Here is a 23,216-nt window from a genome sequence, read left to right as displayed (position 1 = left end):
ATGCGACGTTTCTTATGGGATTTAATGAGCGACAACATTTTGACCCCAAACCGAGAGGATTCTGGGATGTTTGTGTTTTTTTTTGTAATAACTCTGGAAGCAAACGACGCAGACCCATCAAGGTGGTACTCGTACTTCTCGCCTCATCGAGAGGAATCCAAAGATATGAGTGGTTAAGCTATGGGATATGAAATGGACGAGCGATCAATAAAACAACATGTATTATGGGGTTGAATGCTTTTTGCTATTCACAAAATAAAACCAAAGCAGTAATGCAAATATCTGTTTTAACACAGCACAGAAAAATCAGTTGCACCATTCAATCCCGCTCGTCCAGACGGGGAGAATTCACTCACATTTATTCGATGCGACGTTTCTTATGGGATTTAATGAGCGACAACATTTTGACCCCAAACCGAGAGGATTCTGGGATGTTTGTGTTTTTTTTGTAATAACTCTGGAAGCAAACGTCGCAGACCCATCAAGGTGGTACTCGTACTTCTCGCCTCATCGAGAGGAATCCAAAGATATGAGTGGTTAAGCTATGGGATATGAAATTGACGAGCGACCAATAAAACAACATGTATTATGGGGTTGAATGCTTTTTGCTATTCACAAAATAAAACAAAAGCAGTCATGCAAATATCTCTTTTAACACAGCACAGAAAAATCAGTTGCACCATTCAATCCCGCTCGTCCAGACGGGGAGAATTCACTCACATTTATTCGATGCGACGTTTCTTATGGGATTTAATGAGTGACAACATTTTGACCCCAAACCGAGAGGATTCTGGGATGTTTGTGGTTTTTTTGTAATAACTCTGGAAGGAAACGTCGCAGATCCATCAAGGTGGTACTCGTACTGCTCGCCTCATCGAGAGGAATCCAAAGATATGAGTGGTTAAGCTATGGGATATGAAATGGACGAGCGATCAATAAAACAACATGTATTATGGGGTTGAATGCATTTTGCTATTCACAAAATAAAACAAAAGCAGTCATGCAAATATCTGTTTTAACACAGCACAGAAAAATCAGTTGCACCATTCAATCCCGCTCGTCCAGACGGGGAGAATTCACTCACATTTATTCGATGCGACGTTTCTTATGGGATTTAATGAGCGACAACATTTTGACCCCAAACCGAGAGGATTCTGGGATGTTTGTGGTTTATTTGTAATAACTCTGGAAGGAAACGTCGCAGACCCATCAAGGTGGTACTCGTACTGCTCGCCTCATCGAGAGGAATCCAAAGATATGAGTGGTTAAGCTATGGGATATGAAATGGACGAGCGATCAATAAAACAACATGTATTATGGGGTTGAATGCATTTTGCTATTCACAAAAGAAAACCAAAGCAGTAATGCAAATATCTGATTTAACACAGCACAGCAAAATCAGTTGCACCATTCAATTCTGCTCGTCCAGACGGGGAGAATTCAATCACATTTATTCGATGCGACGTTTCTTATGGGATTTAATGAGCGACAACATTTTGACCCCAAACCGAGAGGATTCTGGGATGTTTGTGGTTTTTTTGTAATAACTCTGGAAGCAAACGTCGCAGACCCATCAAGGTGGTACTCGTACTTCTCGCCTCATCGAGAGGAATCCAAAGATATGAGTGGTTAAGCTATGGGATATGAAATGGACGAGCGATCAATAAAACAACATGTATTATGGGGTTGAATGCTTTTTGCTATTCACAAAATAAAACCAAAGCAGTAATGCAAATATCTGTTTTAACACAGCACAGAAAAATCAGTTGCACCATTCAATCCCGCTCGTCCAGACGGGGAGAATTCACTCACATTTATTCGATGCGACGTTTCTTATGGGATTTAATGAGCGACAACATTTTGACCCCAAACCGAGAGGATTCTGGGATGTTTGTGGTTTTTTTGTAATAACTCTGGAAGCAAACGTCGCAGACCCATCAAGGTGGTACTCGTACTTCTCGCCTCATCGAGAGGAATCCAAAGATATGAGTGGTTAAGCTATGGGATATGAAATGGACGAGCGATCAATAAAACAACATGTATTATGGGGTTGAATGCTTTTTGCTATTCACAAAATAAAACCAAAGCAGTAATGCAAATATCTGATTTAACACAGCACAGCAAAATCAGTTGCACCATTCAATTCTGCTCGTCCAGACGGGGAGAATTCAATCACATTTTTTCGATGCGACGTTTCTTATGGGATTGAATGAGCGACAACATTTTGACCCCAAACCGAGAGGATTCTGGGATGTTTGTGGTTTTTTGGTAACAACTCTGGAAGGAAACGTCGCAGGACCCATCAAGGTGGTACTCGTACTGCTCGCCTCATCGAGTGGAATCCAAAGATATGAGTGGTTAAGCTATGCGATATGAAATGGACGAGCGACCAATAAAACAACATGTATTATGGGGTTGAATGCTTTTTGCTATTCACAAAATAAAACAAAAGCAGTCATGCAAATATCTCTTTTAACACAGCACAGAAAAATCAGTTGCACCATTCAATCCCGCTCGTCCAGACGGGGAGAATTCACTCACATTTATTCGATGCGACGTTTCTTATGGGATTTAATGAGCGACAACATTTTGACCCCAAACCGAGAGGATTCTGGGATGTTTGTGGTTTTTTTGTAATAACTCTGGAAGGAAACGTCGCAGATCCATCAAGGTGGTACTCGTACTGCTCGCCTCATCGAGAGGAATCCAAAGATATGAGTGGTTAAGCTATGGGATATGAAATGGACGAGCGATCAATAAAACAACATGTATTATGGGGTTGAATGCATTTTGCTATTCACAAAATAAAACAAAAGCAGTCATGCAAATATCTGTTTTAACACAGCACAGAAAAATCAGTTGCACCATTCAATCCCGCTCGTCCAGACGGGGAGAATTCACTCACATTTATTCGATGCGACGTTTCTTATGGGATTTAATGAGCGACAACATTTTGACCCCAAACCGAGAGGATTCTGGGATGTTTGTGGTTTATTTGTAATAACTCTGGAAGGAAACGTCGCAGACCCATCAAGGTGGTACTCGTACTGCTCGCCTCATCGAGAGGAATCCAAAGATATGAGTGGTTAAGCTATGGGATATGAAATTGACGAGCGACCAATAAAACAACATGTATTATGGGGTTGAATGCTTTTTGCTATTCACAAAATAAAACAAAAGCAGTCATGCAAATATCTCTTTTAACACAGCACAGAAAAATCAGTTGCACCATTCAATCCCGCTCGTCCAGACGGGGAGAATTCACTCACATTTATTCGATGCGACGTTTCTTATGGGATTTAATGAGCGACAACATTTTGACCCCAAACCGAGAGGATTCTGGGATGTTTGTGGTTTTTTTGTAATAACTCTGGAAGGAAACGTCGCAGATCCATCAAGGTGGTACTCGTACTGCTCGCCTCATCGAGAGGAATCCAAAGATATGAGTGGTTAAGCTATGGGATATGAAATGGACGAGCGATCAATAAAACAACATGTATTATGGGGTTGAATGCATTTTGCTATTCACAAAAGAAAACCAAAGCAGTAATGCAAATATCTGATTTAACACAGCACAGCAAAATCAGTTGCACCATTCAATTCTGCTCGTCCAGACGGGGAGAATTCAATCACATTTATTCGATGCGACGTTTCTTATGGGATTTAATGAGCGACAACATTTTGACCCCAAACCGAGAGGATTCTGGGATGTTTGTGGTTTTTTTGTAATAACTCTGGAAGCAAACGTCGCAGACCCATCAAGGTGGTACTCGTACTTCTCGCCTCATCGAGAGGAATCCAAAGATATGAGTGGTTAAGCTATGGGATATGAAATTGACGAGCGACCAATAAAACAACATGTATTATGGGGTTGAATGCTTTTTGCTATTCACAAAATAAAACAAAAGCAGTCATGCAAATATCTCTTTTAACACAGCACAGAAAAATCAGTTGCACCATTCAATCCCGCTCGTCCAGACGGGGAGAATTCACTCACATTTATTCGATGCGACGTTTCTTATGGGATTTAATGAGCGACAACATTTTGACCCCAAACCGAGAGGATTCTGGGATGTTTGTGGTTTTTTTGTAATAACTCTGGAAGGAAACGTCGCAGATCCATCAAGGTGGTACTCGTACTGCTCGCCTCATCGAGAGGAATCCAAAGATATGAGTGGTTAAGCTATGGGATATGAAATGGACGAGCGATCAATAAAACAACATGTATTATGGGGTTGAATGCATTTTGCTATGCACAAAATAAAACAAAAGCAGTCATGCAAATATCTGTTTTAACACAGCACAGAAAAATCAGTTGCACCATTCAATCCCGCTCGTCCAGACGGGGAGAATTCACTCACATTTATTCGATGCGACGTTTCTTATGGGATTTAATGAGCGACAACATTTTGACCCCAAACCGAGAGGATTCTGGGATGTTTGTGTTTTTTTTGTAATAACTCTGGAAGGAAACGTCGCAGACCCATCAAGGTGGTACTCGTACTGCTCGCCTCATCGAGAGGAATCCAAAGATATGAGTGGTTAAGCTATGGGATATGAAATTGACGAGCGACCAATAAAACAACATGTATTATGGGGTTGAATGCATTTTGCTATTCACAAAATAAAACAAAAGCAGTCATGCAAATATCTGTTTTAACACAGCACAGAAAAATCAGTTGCACCATTCAATCCCGCTCGTCCAGACGGGGAGAATTCACTCACATTTATTCGATGCGACGTTTCTTATGGGATTTAATGAGCGACAACATTTTGACCCCAAACCGAGAGGATTCTGGGATGTTTGTGGTTTATTTGTAATAACTCTGGAAGGAAACGTCGCAGACCCATCAAGGTGGTACTCGTACTGCTCGCCTCATCGAGAGGAATCCAAAGATATGAGTGGTTAAGCTATGGGATATGAAATGGACGAGCGATCAATAAAACAACATGTATTATGGGGTTGAATGCATTTTGCTATTCACAAAATAAAACAAAAGCAGTCATGCAAATATCTGTTTTAACACAGCACAGAAAAATCAGTTGCACCATTCAATCCCGCTCGTCCAGACGGGGAGAATTCACTCACATTTATTCGATGCGACGTTTCTTATGGGATTTAATGAGCGACAACATTTTGACCCCAAACCGAGAGGATTCTGGGATGTTTGTGGTTTATTTGTAATAACTCTGGAAGGAAACGTCGCAGACCCATCAAGGTGGTACTCGTACTGCTCGCCTCATCGAGAGGAATCCAAAGATATGAGTGGTTAAGCTATGGGATATGAAATGGACGAGCGATCAATAAAACAACATGTATTATGGGGTTGAATGCATTTTGCTATTCACAAAAGAAAACCAAAGCAGTAATGCAAATATCTGATTTAACACAGCACAGCAAAATCAGTTGCACCATTCAATTCTGCTCGTCCAGACGGGGAGAATTCAATCACATTTATTCGATGCGACGTTTCTTATGGGATTTAATGAGCGACAACATTTTGACCCCAAACCGAGAGGATTCTGGGATGTTTGTGGTTTTTTTGTAATAACTCTGGAAGCAAACGTCGCAGACCCATCAAGGTGGTACTCGTACTTCTCGCCTCATCGAGAGGAATCCAAAGATATGAGTGGTTAAGCTATGGGATATGAAATGGACGAGCGATCAATAAAACAACATGTATTATGGGGTTGAATGCTTTTTGCTATTCACAAAATAAAACCAAAGCAGTAATGCAAATATCTGTTTTAACACAGCACAGAAAAATCAGTTGCACCATTCAATCCCGCTCGTCCAGACGGGGAGAATTCACTCACATTTATTCGATGCGACGTTTCTTATGGGATTTAATGAGCGACAACATTTTGACCCCAAACCGAGAGGATTCTGGGATGTTTGTGGTTTTTTTGTAATAACTCTGGAAGCAAACGTCGCAGACCCATCAAGGTGGTACTCGTACTTCTCGCCTCATCGAGAGGAATCCAAAGATATGAGTGGTTAAGCTATGGGATATGAAATGGACGAGCGATCAATAAAACAACATGTATTATGGGGTTGAATGCTTTTTGCTATTCACAAAATAAAACCAAAGCAGTAATGCAAATATCTGATTTAACACAGCACAGCAAAATCAGTTGCACCATTCAATTCTGCTCGTCCAGACGGGGAGAATTCAATCACATTTTTTCGATGCGACGTTTCTTATGGGATTGAATGAGCGACAACATTTTGACCCCAAACCGAGAGGATTCTGGGATGTTTGTGGTTTTTTGGTAACAACTCTGGAAGGAAACGTCGCAGGACCCATCAAGGTGGTACTCGTACTGCTCGCCTCATCGAGTGGAATCCAAAGATATGAGTGGTTAAGCTATGCGATATGAAATGGACGAGCGACCAATAAAACAACATGTATTATGGGGTTGAATGCTTTTTGCTATTCACAAAATAAAACAAAAGCAGTCATGCAAATATCTCTTTTAACACAGCACAGAAAAATCAGTTGCACCATTCAATCCCGCTCGTCCAGACGGGGAGAATTCACTCACATTTATTCGATGCGACGTTTCTTATGGGATTTAATGAGCGACAACATTTTGACCCCAAACCGAGAGGATTCTGGGATGTTTGTGGTTTTTTTGTAATAACTCTGGAAGGAAACGTCGCAGATCCATCAAGGTGGTACTCGTACTGCTCGCCTCATCGAGAGGAATCCAAAGATATGAGTGGTTAAGCTATGGGATATGAAATGGACGAGCGATCAATAAAACAACATGTATTATGGGGTTGAATGCATTTTGCTATTCACAAAATAAAACAAAAGCAGTCATGCAAATATCTGTTTTAACACAGCACAGAAAAATCAGTTGCACCATTCAATCCCGCTCGTCCAGACGGGGAGAATTCACTCACATTTATTCGATGCGACGTTTCTTATGGGATTTAATGAGCGACAACATTTTGACCCCAAACCGAGAGGATTCTGGGATGTTTGTGGTTTATTTGTAATAACTCTGGAAGGAAACGTCGCAGACCCATCAAGGTGGTACTCGTACTGCTCGCCTCATCGAGAGGAATCCAAAGATATGAGTGGTTAAGCTATGGGATATGAAATTGACGAGCGACCAATAAAACAACATGTATTATGGGGTTGAATGCTTTTTGCTATTCACAAAATAAAACAAAAGCAGTCATGCAAATATCTCTTTTAACACAGCACAGAAAAATCAGTTGCACCATTCAATCCCGCTCGTCCAGACGGGGAGAATTCACTCACATTTATTCGATGCGACGTTTCTTATGGGATTTAATGAGCGACAACATTTTGACCCCAAACCGAGAGGATTCTGGGATGTTTGTGGTTTTTTTGTAATAACTCTGGAAGGAAACGTCGCAGATCCATCAAGGTGGTACTCGTACTGCTCGCCTCATCGAGAGGAATCCAAAGATATGAGTGGTTAAGCTATGGGATATGAAATGGACGAGCGATCAATAAAACAACATGTATTATGGGGTTGAATGCATTTTGCTATTCACAAAAGAAAACCAAAGCAGTAATGCAAATATCTGATTTAACACAGCACAGCAAAATCAGTTGCACCATTCAATTCTGCTCGTCCAGACGGGGAGAATTCAATCACATTTATTCGATGCGACGTTTCTTATGGGATTTAATGAGCGACAACATTTTGACCCCAAACCGAGAGGATTCTGGGATGTTTGTGGTTTTTTTGTAATAACTCTGGAAGCAAACGTCGCAGACCCATCAAGGTGGTACTCGTACTTCTCGCCTCATCGAGAGGAATCCAAAGATATGAGTGGTTAAGCTATGGGATATGAAATTGACGAGCGACCAATAAAACAACATGTATTATGGGGTTGAATGCTTTTTGCTATTCACAAAATAAAACAAAAGCAGTCATGCAAATATCTCTTTTAACACAGCACAGAAAAATCAGTTGCACCATTCAATCCCGCTCGTCCAGACGGGGAGAATTCACTCACATTTATTCGATGCGACGTTTCTTATGGGATTTAATGAGCGACAACATTTTGACCCCAAACCGAGAGGATTCTGGGATGTTTGTGGTTTTTTTGTAATAACTCTGGAAGGAAACGTCGCAGATCCATCAAGGTGGTACTCGTACTGCTCGCCTCATCGAGAGGAATCCAAAGATATGAGTGGTTAAGCTATGGGATATGAAATGGACGAGCGATCAATAAAACAACATGTATTATGGGGTTGAATGCATTTTGCTATGCACAAAATAAAACAAAAGCAGTCATGCAAATATCTGTTTTAACACAGCACAGAAAAATCAGTTGCACCATTCAATCCCGCTCGTCCAGACGGGGAGAATTCACTCACATTTATTCGATGCGACGTTTCTTATGGGATTTAATGAGCGACAACATTTTGACCCCAAACCGAGAGGATTCTGGGATGTTTGTGGTTTTTTTGTAATAACTCTGGAAGGAAACGTCGCAGACCCATCAAGGTGGTACTCGTACTGCTCGCCTCATCGAGAGGAATCCAAAGATATGAGTGGTTAAGCTATGGGATATGAAATGGACGAGCGATCAATAAAACAACATGTATTATGGGGTTGAATGCATTTTGCTATTCACAAAAGAAAACCAAAGCAGTAATGCAAATATCTGATTTAACACAGCACAGCAAAATCAGTTGCACCATTCAATTCTGCTCGTCCAGACGGGGAGAATTCAATCACATTTATTCGATGCGACGTTTCTTATGGGATTTAATGAGCGACAACATTTTGACCCCAAACCGAGAGGATTCTGGGATGTTTGTGGTTTTTTTGTAATAACTCTGGAAGCAAACGTCGCAGACCCATCAAGGTGGTACTCGTACTTCTCGCCTCATCGAGAGGAATCCAAAGATATGAGTGGTTAAGCTATGGGATATGAAATTGACGAGCGACCAATAAAACAACATGTATTATGGGGTTGAATGCTTTTTGCTATTCACAAAATAAAACAAAAGCAGTCATGCAAATATCTCTTTTAACACAGCACAGAAAAATCAGTTGCACCATTCAATCCCGCTCGTCCAGACGGGGAGAATTCACTCACATTTATTCGATGCGACGTTTCTTATGGGATTTAATGAGTGACAACATTTTGACCCCAAACCGAGAGGATTCTGGGATGTTTGTGGTTTTTTTGTAATAACTCTGGAAGGAAACGTCGCAGATCCATCAAGGTGGTACTCGTACTGCTCGCCTCATCGAGAGGAATCCAAAAATATGAGTGGTTAAGCTATGGGATATGAAATGGACGAGCGATCAATAAAACAACATGTATTATGGGGTTGAATGCATTTTGCTATTCACAAAATAAAACAAAAGCAGTCATGCAAATATCTGTTTTAACACAGCACAGAAAAATCAGTTGCACCATTCAATCCCGCTCGTCCAGACGGGGAGAATTCACTCACATTTATTCGATGCGACGTTTCTTATGGGATTTAATGAGCGACAACATTTTGACCCCAAACCGAGAGGATTCTGGGATGTTTGTGGTTTTTTTGTAATAACTCTGGAAGCAAACGTCGCAGACCCATCAAGGTGGTACTCGTATATCTCGCCTCATCGAGATGAATCCAAAGATGTGAGTGGTTAAGCTATGGGATATGAAATGGACGAGCGATCAATAAAACAACATGTATTATGGGGTTGAATGCTTTTTGCTATTCACAAAATAAAACCAAAGCAGTAATGCAAATATCTGATTTAACACAGCACAGCAAAATCAGTTGCACCATTCAATTCTGCTCGTCCAGACGGGGAGAATTCAATCACATTTTTTCGATGCGACGTTTCTTATGGGATTGAATGAGCGACAACATTTTGACCCCAAACCGAGAGGATTCTGGGATGTTTGTGGTTTTTTGGTAACAACTCTGAAAGGAAACGTCGCAGGACCCATCAAGGTGGTTCTCGTACTGCTCGCCTCATCGAGTGGAATCCAAAGATATGAGTGGTTAAGCTATGCGATATGAAATGGACGAGCAACCAATAAAACAACATGTATTATGGGGTTGAATGCTTTTTGCTATTCACAAATAAAACAAAAGCAGTCATGCAAATATCTCTTTTAACACAGCACAAAAAAATCAGTTGCACCATTCAATCCCGCTCGTCCAGACGGGGAGAATTCACTCACATTTATTCGATGCGACGTTTCTTATGGGATTTAATGAGCGACAACATTTTGACCCCAAACCGAGAGGATTCTGGGATGTTTGTGGTTTTTTTGTAATAACTCTGGAAGGAAACGTCGCAGATCCATCAAGGTGGTACTCGTACTGCTCGCCTCATCGAGAGGAATCCAAAGATATGAGTGGTTAAGCTATGGGATATGAAATGGACGAGCGATCAATAAAACAACATGTATTGTGGGGTTGAATGCATTTTGCTATTCACAAAATAAAACAAAAGCAGTCATGCAAATATCTCTTTTAACACAGCACAGAAAAATCAGTTGCACCATTCAATCCCGCTCGTCCAGACGGGGAGAATTCACTCACATTTATTCGATGCGACGTTTCTTATGGGATTTAATGAGCGACAACATTTTGACCCCAAACCGAGAGGATTCTGGGATGTTTGTGTTTTTTTTGTAATAACTCTGGAAGGAAACGTCGCAGATCCATCAAGGTGGTACTCGTACTGCTCGCCTCATCGAGAGGAATCCAAAGATATGAGTGGTTAAGCTATGGGATATGAAATGGACGAGCGATCAATAAAACAACATGTATTATGGGGTTGAATGCATTTTGCTATTCACAAAATAAAACTAAAGCAGTCATGCAAATATCTGTTTTAACACAGCACAGAAAAATCAGTTGCACCATTCAATCCCGCTCGTCCAGACGGGGAGAATTCACTCACATTTATTCGATGCGACGTTTCTTATGGGATTTAATGAGCGACAACATTTTGACCCCAAACCGAGAGGATTCTGGGATGTTTGTGGTTTTTTTGTAATAACTCTGGAAGGAAACGTCGCAGACCCATCAAGGTGGTACTCGTACTGCTCGCCTCATCTAGAGGAATCCAAAGATATGAGTGGTTAAGCTATGGGATATGAAATGGACGAGCGATCAATAAAACAACATGTATTATGGGGTTGAATGCATTTTGCTATTCACAAAAGAAAACCAAAGCAGTAATGCAAATATCTGATTTAACACAGCACAGCAAAATCAGTTGCACCATTAAATTCTGCTCGTCCAGACGGGGAGAATTCAATCACATTTATTCGATGCGACGTTTCTTATGTGATTTAATGAGCGACAACATTTTGACCCCAAACCGAGAGGATTCTGGGATGTTTGTGTTTTTTTTGTAATAACTCTGGAAGCAAACGTCGCAGACCCATCAAGGTGGTACTCGTACTTCTCGCCTCATCGAGAGGAATCCAAAGATATGAGTGGTTAAGCTATGGGATATGAAATTGACGAGCGACCAATAAAACAACATGTATTATGGGGTTGAATGCTTTTTGCTATTCACAAAATAAAACAAAAGCAGTCATGCAAATATCTCTTTTAACACAGCACAGAAAAATCAGTTGCACCATTCAATCCCGCTCGTCCAGACGGGGAGAATTCACTCACATTTATTCGATGCGACGTTTCTTATGGGATTTAATGAGCGACAACATTTTGACCCCAAACCGAGAGGATTCTGGGATGTTTGTGGTTTTTTTGTAATAACTCTGGAAGGAAACGTCGCAGACCCATCAAGGTGGTACTCGTACTGCTCGCCTCATCGAGAGGAATCCAAAGATATGAGTGGTTAAGCTATGGGATATGAAATGGACGAGCGATCAATAAAACAACATGTATTATGGGGTTGAATGCATTTTGCTATTCACAAAAGAAAACCAAAGCAGTAATGCAAATATCTGATTTAACACAGCACAGCAAAATCAGTTGCACCATTCAATTCTGCTCGTCCAGACGGGGAGAATTCAATCACATTTATTCGATGCGACGTTTCTTATGGGATTTAATGAGCGACAACATTTTGACCCCAAACCGAGAGGATTCTGGGATGTTTGTGGTTTTTTTGTAATAACTCTGGAAGCAAACGTCGCAGACCCATCAAGGTGGTACTCGTACTTCTCGCCTCATCGAGAGGAATCCAAAGATATGAGTGGTTAAGCTATGGGATATGAAATTGACGAGCGACCAATAAAACAACATGTATTATGGGGTTGAATGCTTTTTGCTATTCACAAAATAAAACAAAAGCAGTCATGCAAATATCTCTTTTAACACAGCACAGAAAAATCAGTTGCACCATTCAATCCCGCTCTTCCAGACGGGGAGAATTCACTCACATTTATTCGATGCGACGTTTCTTATGGGATTTAATGAGTGACAACATTTTGACCCCAAACCGAGAGGATTCTGGGATGTTTGTGGTTTTTTTGTAATAACTCTGGAAGGAAACGTCGCAGATCCATCAAGGTGGTACTCGTACTGCTCGCCTCATCGAGAGGAATCCAAAAATATGAGTGGTTAAGCTATGGGATATGAAATGGACGAGCGATCAATAAAACAACATGTATTATGGGGTTGAATGCATTTTGCTATTCACAAAATAAAACAAAAGCAGTCATGCAAATATCTGTTTTAACACAGCACAGAAAAATCAGTTGCACCATTCAATCCCGCTCGTCCAGACGGGGAGAATTCACTCACATTTATTCGATGCGACGTTTCTTATGGGATTTAATGAGCGACAACATTTTGACCCCAAACCGAGAGGATTCTGGGATGTTTGTGGTTTTTTTGTAATAACTCTGGAAGCAAACGTCGCAGACCCATCAAGGTGGTACTCGTACTTCTCGCCTCATCGAGATGAATCCAAAGATGTGAGTGGTTAAGCTATGGGATATGAAATGGACGAGCGATCAATAAAACAACATGTATTATGGGGTTGAATGCTTTTTGCTATTCACAAAATAAAACCAAAGCAGTAATGCAAATATCTGATTTAACACAGCACAGCAAAATCAGTTGCACCATTCAATTCTGCTCGTCCAGACGGGGAGAATTCAATCACATTTTTTCGATGCGACGTTTCTTATGGGATTGAATGAGCGACAACATTTTGACCCCAAACCGAGAGGATTCTGGGATGTTTGTGGTTTTTTGGTAACAACTCTGAAAGGAAACGTCGCAGGACCCATCAAGGTGGTTCTCGTACTGCTCGCCTCATCGAGTGGAATCCAAAGATATGAGTGGTTAAGCTATGCGATATGAAATGGACGAGCAACCAATAAAACAACATGTATTATGGGGTTGAATGCTTTTTGCTATTCACAAATAAAACAAAAGCAGTCATGCAAATATCTCTTTTAACACAGCACAAAAAAATCAGTTGCACCATTCAATCCCGCTCGTCCAGACGGGGAGAATTCACTCACATTTATTCGATGCGACGTTTCTTATGGGATTTAATGAGCGACAACATTTTGACCCCAAACCGAGAGGATTCTGGGATGTTTGTGGTTTTTTTGTAATAACTCTGGAAGGAAACGTCGCAGATCCATCAAGGTGGTACTCGTACTGCTCGCCTCATCGAGAGGAATCCAAAGATATGAGTGGTTAAGCTATGGGATATGAAATGGACGAGCGATCAATAAAACAACATGTATTGTGGGGTTGAATGCATTTTGCTATTCACAAAATAAAACAAAAGCAGTCATGCAAATATCTCTTTTAACACAGCACAGAAAAATCAGTTGCACCATTCAATCCCGCTCGTCCAGACGGGGAGAATTCACTCACATTTATTCGATGCGACGTTTCTTATGGGATTTAATGAGCGACAACATTTTGACCCCAAACCGAGAGGATTCTGGGATGTTTGTGTTTTTTTTGTAATAACTCTGGAAGGAAACGTCGCAGATCCATCAAGGTGGTACTCGTACTGCTCGCCTCATCGAGAGGAATCCAAAGATATGAGTGGTTAAGCTATGGGATATGAAATGGACGAGCGATCAATAAAACAACATGTATTATGGGGTTGAATGCATTTTGCTATTCACAAAATAAAACTAAAGCAGTCATGCAAATATCTGTTTTAACACAGCACAGAAAAATCAGTTGCACCATTCAATCCCGCTCGTCCAGACGGGGAGAATTCACTCACATTTATTCGATGCGACGTTTCTTATGGGATTTAATGAGCGACAACATTTTGACCCCAAACCGAGAGGATTCTGGGATGTTTGTGGTTTTTTTGTAATAACTCTGGAAGGAAACGTCGCAGACCCATCAAGGTGGTACTCGTACTGCTCGCCTCATCTAGAGGAATCCAAAGATATGAGTGGTTAAGCTATGGGATATGAAATGGACGAGCGATCAATAAAACAACATGTATTATGGGGTTGAATGCATTTTGCTATTCACAAAAGAAAACCAAAGCAGTAATGCAAATATCTGATTTAACACAGCACAGCAAAATCAGTTGCACCATTAAATTCTGCTCGTCCAGACGGGGAGAATTCAATCACATTTATTCGATGCGACGTTTCTTATGTGATTTAATGAGCGACAACATTTTGACCCCAAACCGAGAGGATTCTGGGATGTTTGTGTTTTTTTTGTAATAACTCTGGAAGCAAACGTCGCAGACCCATCAAGGTGGTACTCGTACTTCTCGCCTCATCGAGAGGAATCCAAAGATATGAGTGGTTAAGCTATGGGATATGAAATTGACGAGCGACCAATAAAACAACATGTATTATGGGGTTGAATGCTTTTTGCTATTCACAAAATAAAACAAAAGCAGTCATGCAAATATCTCTTTTAACACAGCACAGAATAATCAGTTGCACCATTCAATCCCGCTCGTCCAGACGGGGAGAATTCACTCACATTTATTCGATGCGACGTTTCTTATGGGATTTAATGAGTGACAACATTTTGACCCCAAACCGAGAGGATTCTGGGATGTTTGTGGTTTTTTTGTAATAACTCTGGAAGGAAACGTCGCAGATCCATCAAGGTGGTACTCGTACTGCTCGCCTCATCGAGAGGAATCCAAAGATATGAGTGGTTAAGCTATGGGATATGAAATGGACGAGCGATCAATAAAACAACATGTATTATGGGGTTGAATGCATTTTGCTATTCACAAAATAAAACAAAAGCAGTCATGCAAATATCTGTTTTAACACAGCACAGAAAAATCAGTTGCACCATTCAATCCCGCTCGTCCAGACGGGGAGAATTCACTCACATTTATTCGATGCGACGTTTCTTATGGGATTTAATGAGCGACAACATTTTGACCCCAAACCGAGAGGATTCTGGGATGTTTGTGGTTTATTTGTAATAACTCTGGAAGGAAACGTCGCAGACCCATCAAGGTGGTTCTCGTACTGCTCGCCTCATCGAGTGGAATCCAAAGATATGAGTGGTTAAGCTATGCGATATGAAATGGACGAGCAACCAATAAAACAACATGTATTATGGGGTTGAATGCTTTTTGCTATTCACAAATAAAACAAAAGCAGTCATGCAAATATCTCTTTTAACACAGCACAAAAAAATCAGTTGCACCATTCAATCCCGCTCGTCCAGACGGGGAGAATTCACTCACATTTATTCGATGCGACGTTTCTTATGGGATTTAATGAGCGACAACATTTTGACCCCAAACCGAGAGGATTCTGGGATGTTTGTGGTTTTTTTGTAATAACTCTGGAAGGAAACGTCGCAGATCCATCAAGGTGGTACTCGTACTGCTCGCCTCATCGAGAGGAATCCAAAGATATGAGTGGTTAAGCTATGGGATATGAAATGGACGAGCGATCAATAAAACAACATGTATTGTGGGGTTGAATGCATTTTGCTATTCACAAAATAAAACAAAAGCAGTCATGCAAATATCTCTTTTAACACAGCACAGAAAAATCAGTTGCACCATTCAATCCCGCTCGTCCAGACGGGGAGAATTCACTCACATTTATTCGATGCGACGTTTCTTATGGGATTTAATGAGCGACAACATTTTGACCCCAAACCGAGAGGATTCTGGGATGTTTGTGTTTTTTTTGTAATAACTCTGGAAGGAAACGTCGCAGATCCATCAAGGTGGTACTCGTACTGCTCGCCTCATCGAGAGGAATCCAAAGATATGAGTGGTTAAGCTATGGGATATGAAATGGACGAGCGATCAATAAAACAACATGTATTATGGGGTTGAATGCATTTTGCTATTCACAAAATAAAACTAAAGCAGTCATGCAAATATCTGTTTTAACACAGCACAGAAAAATCAGTTGCACCATTCAATCCCGCTCGTCCAGACGGGGAGAATTCACTCACATTTATTCGATGCGACGTTTCTTATGGGATTTAATGAGCGACAACATTTTGACCCCAAACCGAGAGGATTCTGGGATGTTTGTGGTTTTTTTGTAATAACTCTGGAAGGAAACGTCGCAGACCCATCAAGGTGGTACTCGTACTGCTCGCCTCATCTAGAGGAATCCAAAGATATGAGTGGTTAAGCTATGGGATATGAAATGGACGAGCGATCAATAAAACAACATGTATTATGGGGTTGAATGCATTTTGCTATTCACAAAAGAAAACCAAAGCAGTAATGCAAATATCTGATTTAACACAGCACAGCAAAATCAGTTGCACCATTAAATTCTGCTCGTCCAGACGGGGAGAATTCAATCACATTTATTCGATGCGACGTTTCTTATGTGATTTAATGAGCGACAACATTTTGACCCCAAACCGAGAGGATTCTGGGATGTTTGTGTTTTTTTTGTAATAACTCTGGAAGCAAACGTCGCAGACCCATCAAGGTGGTACTCGTACTTCTCGCCTCATCGAGAGGAATCCAAAGATATGAGTGGTTAAGCTATGGGATATGAAATTGACGAGCGACCAATAAAACAACATGTATTATGGGGTTGAATGCTTTTTGCTATTCACAAAATAAAACAAAAGCAGTCATGCAAATATCTCTTTTAACACAGCACAGAAAAATCAGTTGCACCATTCAATCCCGCTCGTCCAGACGGGGAGAATTCACTCACATTTATTCGATGCGACGTTTCTTATGGGATTTAATGAGTGACAACATTTTGACCCCAAACCGAGAGGATTCTGGGATGTTTGTGGTTTTTTTGTAATAACTCTGGAAGGAAACGTCGCAGATCCATCAAGGTGGTACTCGTACTGCTCGCCTCATCGAGAGGAATCCAACGATATGAGTGGTTAAGCTATGGGATATGAAATGGACGAGCGATCAATAAAACAACATGTATTATGGGGTTGAATGCATTTTGCTATTCACAAAATAAAACAAAAGCAGTCATGCAAATATCTGTTTTAACACAGCACAGAAAAATCAGTTGCACCATTCAATCCCGCTCGTCCAGACGGGGAGAATTCACTCACATTTATTCGATGCGACGTTTCTTATGGGATTTAATGAGCGACAACATTTTGACCCCAAACCGAGAGGATTCTGGGATGTTTGTGGTTTATTTGTAATAACTCTGGAAGGAAACGTCGCAGACCCATCAAGGTGGTACTCGTACTGCTCGCCTCATCGAGAGGAATCCAAAGATATGAGTGGTTAAGCTATGGGATATGAAATGGACGAGCGATCAATAAAACAACATGTATTATGGGGTTGAATGCATTTTGCTATTCACAAAAGAAAACCAAAGCAGTAATGCAAATATCTGATTTAACACAGCACAGCAAAATCAGTTGCACCATTCAATTCTGCTCGTCCAGACGGGGAGAATTCAATCACATTTATTCGATGCGACGTTTCTTATGGGATTTAATGAGCGACAACATTTTGACCCCAAACCGAGAGGATTCTGGGATGTTTGTGTTTTTTTTTGTAATAACTCTGGAAGCAAACGTCGCAGACCCATCAAGGTGGTACTCGTACTTCTCGCCTCATCGAGAGGAATCCAAAGATATGAGTGGTTAAGCTATGGGATATTAAATGGACGAGCGATCAATAAAACAACATGTATTATGGGGTTGAATGCTTTTTGCTATTCACAAAATAAAACCAAAGCAGTAATGCAAATATCTGTTTTAACACAGCACAGAAAAATCAGTTGCACCATTCAATCCCGCTCGTCCAGACGGGGAGAATTCACTCACATTTATTCGATGCGACGTTTCTTATGGGATTTAATGAGCGACAACATTTTGACCCCAAACCGAGAGGATTCTGGGATGTTTGTGTTTTTTTTGTAATAACTCTGGAAGCAAACGTCGCAGACCCATCAAGGTGGTACTCGTACTGCTCGCCTCATCGAGAGGAATCCAAAGATATGAGTGGTTAAGCTATGGGATATGAAATGGACGAGCGATCAATAAAACAACATGTATTATGGGGTTGAATGCATTTTGCTATTCACAAAATAAAACAAAAGCAGTCATGCAAATATCTGTTTTAACACAGCACAGAAAAATCAGTTGCACCATTCAATCCCGCTCGTCCAGACGGGGAGAATTCACTCACATTTATTCGATGCGACGTTTCTTATGGGATTTAATGAGCGACAACATTTTGACCCCAAACCGAGAGGATTCTGGGATGTTTGTGGTTTATTTGTAATAACTCTGGAAGGAAACGTCGCAGACCCATCAAGGTGGTACTCGTACTGCTCGCCTCATCGAGAGGAATCCAAAGATATGAGTGGTTAAGCTATGGGATATGAAATGGACGAGCGATCAATAAAACAACATGTATTATGGGGTTGAATGCATTTTGCTATTCACAAAAGAAAACCAAAGCAGTAATGCAAATATCTGATTTAACACAGCACAGCAAAATCAGTTGCACCATTCAATTCTGCTCGTCCAGACGGGGAGAATTCAATCACATTTATTCGATGCGACGTTTCTTATGGGATTTAATGAGCGACAACATTTTGACCCCAAACCGAGAGGATTCTGGGATGTTTGTGGTTTTTTTGTAATAACTCTGGAAGCAAACGTCGCAGACCCATCAAGGTGGTACTCGTACTTCTCGCCTCATCGAGAGGAATCCAAAGATATGAGTGGTTAAGCTATGGGATATGAAATGGACGAGCGATCAATAAAACAACATGTATTATGGGGTTGAATGCTTTTTGCTATTCACAAAATAAAACCAAAGCAGTAATGCAAATATCTGTTTTAACACAGCACAGAAAAATCAGTTGCACCATTCAATCCCGCTCGTCCAGACGGGGAGAATTCACTCACATTTATTCGATGCGACGTTTCTTATGGGATTTAATGAGCGACAACATTTTGACCCCAAACCGAGAGGATTCTGGGATGTTTGTGGTTTTTTTGTAATAACTCTGGAAGCAAACGTCGCAGACCCATCAAGGTGGTACTCGTACTGCTCGCCTCATCGAGAGGAATCCAAAGATATGAGTGGTTAAGCTATGGGATATGAAATGGACGAGCGATCAATAAAACAACATGTATTATGGGGTTGAATGCATTTTGCTATTCACAAAAGAAAACCAAAGCAGTAATGCAAATATCTGATTTAACACAGCACAGCAAAATCAGTTGCACCATTCAATTCTGCTCGTCCAGACGGGGAGAATTCAATCACATTTATTCGATGCGACGTTTCTTATGGGATTTAATGAGCGACAACATTTTGACCCCAAACCGAGAGGATTCTGGGATGTTTGTGGTTTTTTTGTAATAACTCTGGAAGCAAACGTCGCAGACCCATCAAGGTGGTACTCGTACTTCTCGCCTCATCGAGAGGAATCCAAAGATATGAGTGGTTAAGCTATGGGATATGAAATGGACGAGCGATCAATAAAACAACATGTATTATGGGGTTGAATGCTTTTTGCTATTCACAAAATAAAACCAAAGCAGTAATGCAAATATCTGTTTTAACACAGCACAGAAAAATCAGTTGCACCATTCAATCCCGCTCGTCCAGACGGGGAGAATTCACTCACATTTATTCGATGCGACGTTTCTTATGGGATTTAATGAGCGACAACATTTTGACCCCAAACCGAGAGGATTCTGGGATGTTTGTGGTTTATTTGTAATAACTCTGGAAGGAAACGTCGCAGACCCATCAAGGTGGTACTCGTACTGCTCGCCTCATCGAGAGGAATCCAAAGATATGAGTGGTTAAGCTATGGGATATGAAATGGACGAGCGATCAATAAAACAACATGTATTATGGGGTTGAATGCATTTTGCTATTCACAAAAGAAAACCAAAGCAGTAATGCAAATATCTGATTTAACACAGCACAGCAAAATCAGTTGCACCATTCAATTCTGCTCGTCCAGACGGGGAGAATTCAATCACATTTATTCGATGCGACGTTTCTTATGGGATTTAATGAGCGACAACATTTTGACCCCAAACCGAGAGGATTCTGGGATGTTTGTGGTTTTTTTGTAATAACTCTGGAAGCAAACGTCGCAGACCCATCAAGGTGGTACTCGTACTTCTCGCCTCATCGAGAGGAATCCAAAGATATGAGTGGTTAAGCTATGGGATATGAAATGGACGAGCGATCAATAAAACAACATGTATTATGGGGTTGAATGCTTTTTGCTATTCACAAAATAAAACCAAAGCAGTAATGCAAATATCTGATTTAACACAGCACAGCAAAATCAGTTGCACCATTCAATTCTGCTCGTCCAGACGGGGAGAATTCAATCACATTTTTTCGATGCGACGTTTCTTATGGGATTGAATGAGCGACAACATTTTGACCCCAAACCGAGAGGATTCTGGGATGTTTGTGGTTTTTTGGTAACAACTCTGGAAGGAAACGTCGCAGGACCCATCAAGGTGGTACTCGTACTGCTCGCCTCATCGAGTGGAATCCAAAGATATGAGTGGTTAAGCTATGCGATATGAAATGGACGAGCGACCAATAAAACAACATGTATTATGGGGTTGAATGCTTTTTGCTATTCACAAAATAAAACAAAAGCAGTCATGCAAATATCTCTTTTAACACAGCACAGAAAAATCAGTTGCACCATTCAATCCCGCTCGTCCAGACGGGGAGAATTCACTCACATTTATTCGATGCGACGTTTCTTATGGGATTTAATGAGCGACAACATTTTGACCCCAAACCGAGAGGATTCTGGGATGTTTGTGGTTTTTTTGTAATAACTCTGGAAGGAAACGTCGCAGATCCATCAAGGTGGTACTCGTACTGCTCGCCTCATCGAGAGGAATCCAAAGATATGAGTGGTTAAGCTATGGGATATGAAATGGACGAGCGATCAATAAAACAACATGTATTATGGGGTTGAATGCATTTTGCTATTCACAAAATAAAACAAAAGCAGTCATGCAAATATCTGTTTTAACACAGCACAGAAAAATCAGTTGCACCATTCAATCCCGCTCGTCCAGACGGGGAGAATTCACTCACATTTATTCGATGCGACGTTTCTTATGGGATTTAATGAGCGACAACATTTTGACCCCAAACCGAGAGGATTCTGGGATGTTTGTGGTTTATTTGTAATAACTCTGGAAGGAAACGTCGCAGACCCATCAAGGTGGTACTCGTACTGCTCGCCTCATCGAGAGGAATCCAAAGATATGAGTGGTTAAGCTATGGGATATGAAATGGACGAGCGATCAATAAAACAACATGTATTATGGGGTTGAATGCATTTTGCTATTCACAAAATAAAACAAAAGCAGTCATGCAAATATCTGTTTTAACACAGCACAGAAAAATCAGTTGCACCATTCAATCCCGCTCGTCCAGACGGGGAGAATTCACTCACATTTATTCGATGCGACGTTTCTTATGGGATTTAATGAGCGACAACATTTTGACCCCAAACCGAGAGGATTCTGGGATGTTTGTGGTTTTTTTGTAATAACTCTGGAAGGAAACGTCGCAGATCCATCAAGGTTGTACTCGTACTGCTCGCCTCATCGAGAGGAATCCAAAGATATGAGTGGTTAAGCTATGGGATATGAAATGGACGAGCGATCAATAAAACAACATGTATTATGGGGTTGAATGCATTTTGCTATTCACAAAATAAAACAAAAGCAGTCATGCAAATATCTGTTTTAACACAGCACAGAAAAATCAGTTGCACCATTCAATCCCGCTCGTCCAGACGGGGAGAATTCACTCACATTTATTCGATGCGACGTTTCTTATGGGATTTAATGAGCGACAACATTTTGACCCCAAACCGAGAGGATTCTGGGATGTTTGTGGTTTATTTGTAATAACTCTGGAAGGAAACGTCGCAGACCCATCAAGGTGGTACTCGTACTGCTCGCCTCATCGAGAGGAATCCAAAGATATGAGTGGTTAAGCTATGGGATATGAAATGGACGAGCGATCAATAAAACAACATGTATTATGGGGTTGAATGCATTTTGCTATTCACAAAAGAAAACCAAAGCAGTAATGCAAATATCTGATTTAACACAGCACAGCAAAATCAGTTGCACCATTCAATTCTGCTCGTCCAGACGGGGAGAATTCAATCACATTTATTCGATGCGACGTTTCTTATGGGATTTAATGAGCGACAACATTTTGACCCCAAACCGAGAGGATTCTGGGATGTTTGTGGTTTTTTTGTAATAACTCTGGAAGCAAACGTCGCAGACCCATCAAGGTGGTACTCGTACTTCTCGCCTCATCGAGAGGAATCCAAAGATATGAGTGGTTAAGCTATGGGATATGAAATGGACGAGCGATCAATAAAACAACATGTATTATGGGGTTGAATGCTTTTTGCTATTCACAAAATAAAACCAAAGCAGTAATGCAAATATCTGTTTTAACACAGCACAGAAAAATCAGTTGCACCATTCAATCCCGCTCGTCCAGACGGGGAGAATTCACTCACATTTATTCGATGCGACGTTTCTTATGGGATTTAATGAGCGACAACATTTTGACCCCAAACCGAGAGGATTCTGGGATGTTTGTGGTTTATTTGTAATAACTCTGGAAGGAAACGTCGCAGACCCATCAAGGTGGTACTCGTACTGCTCGCCTCATCGAGAGGAATCCAAAGATATGAGTGGTTAAGCTATGGGATATGAAATGGACGAGCGATCAATAAAACAACATGTATTATGGGGTTGAATGCATTTTGCTATTCACAAAAGAAAACCAAAGCAGTAATGCAAATA

Source organism: Petromyzon marinus, chromosome 79 (assembly GCF_048934315.1).
Source record: "Petromyzon marinus isolate PM22_M1 ecotype Great Lakes invasive population chromosome 79, UKy_Petmar_22M1.pri1.0, whole genome shotgun sequence".
Lineage (NCBI taxonomy): Eukaryota > Metazoa > Chordata > Hyperoartia > Petromyzontiformes > Petromyzontidae > Petromyzon > Petromyzon marinus.
This window is presented reverse-complemented; position numbering follows the sequence as displayed.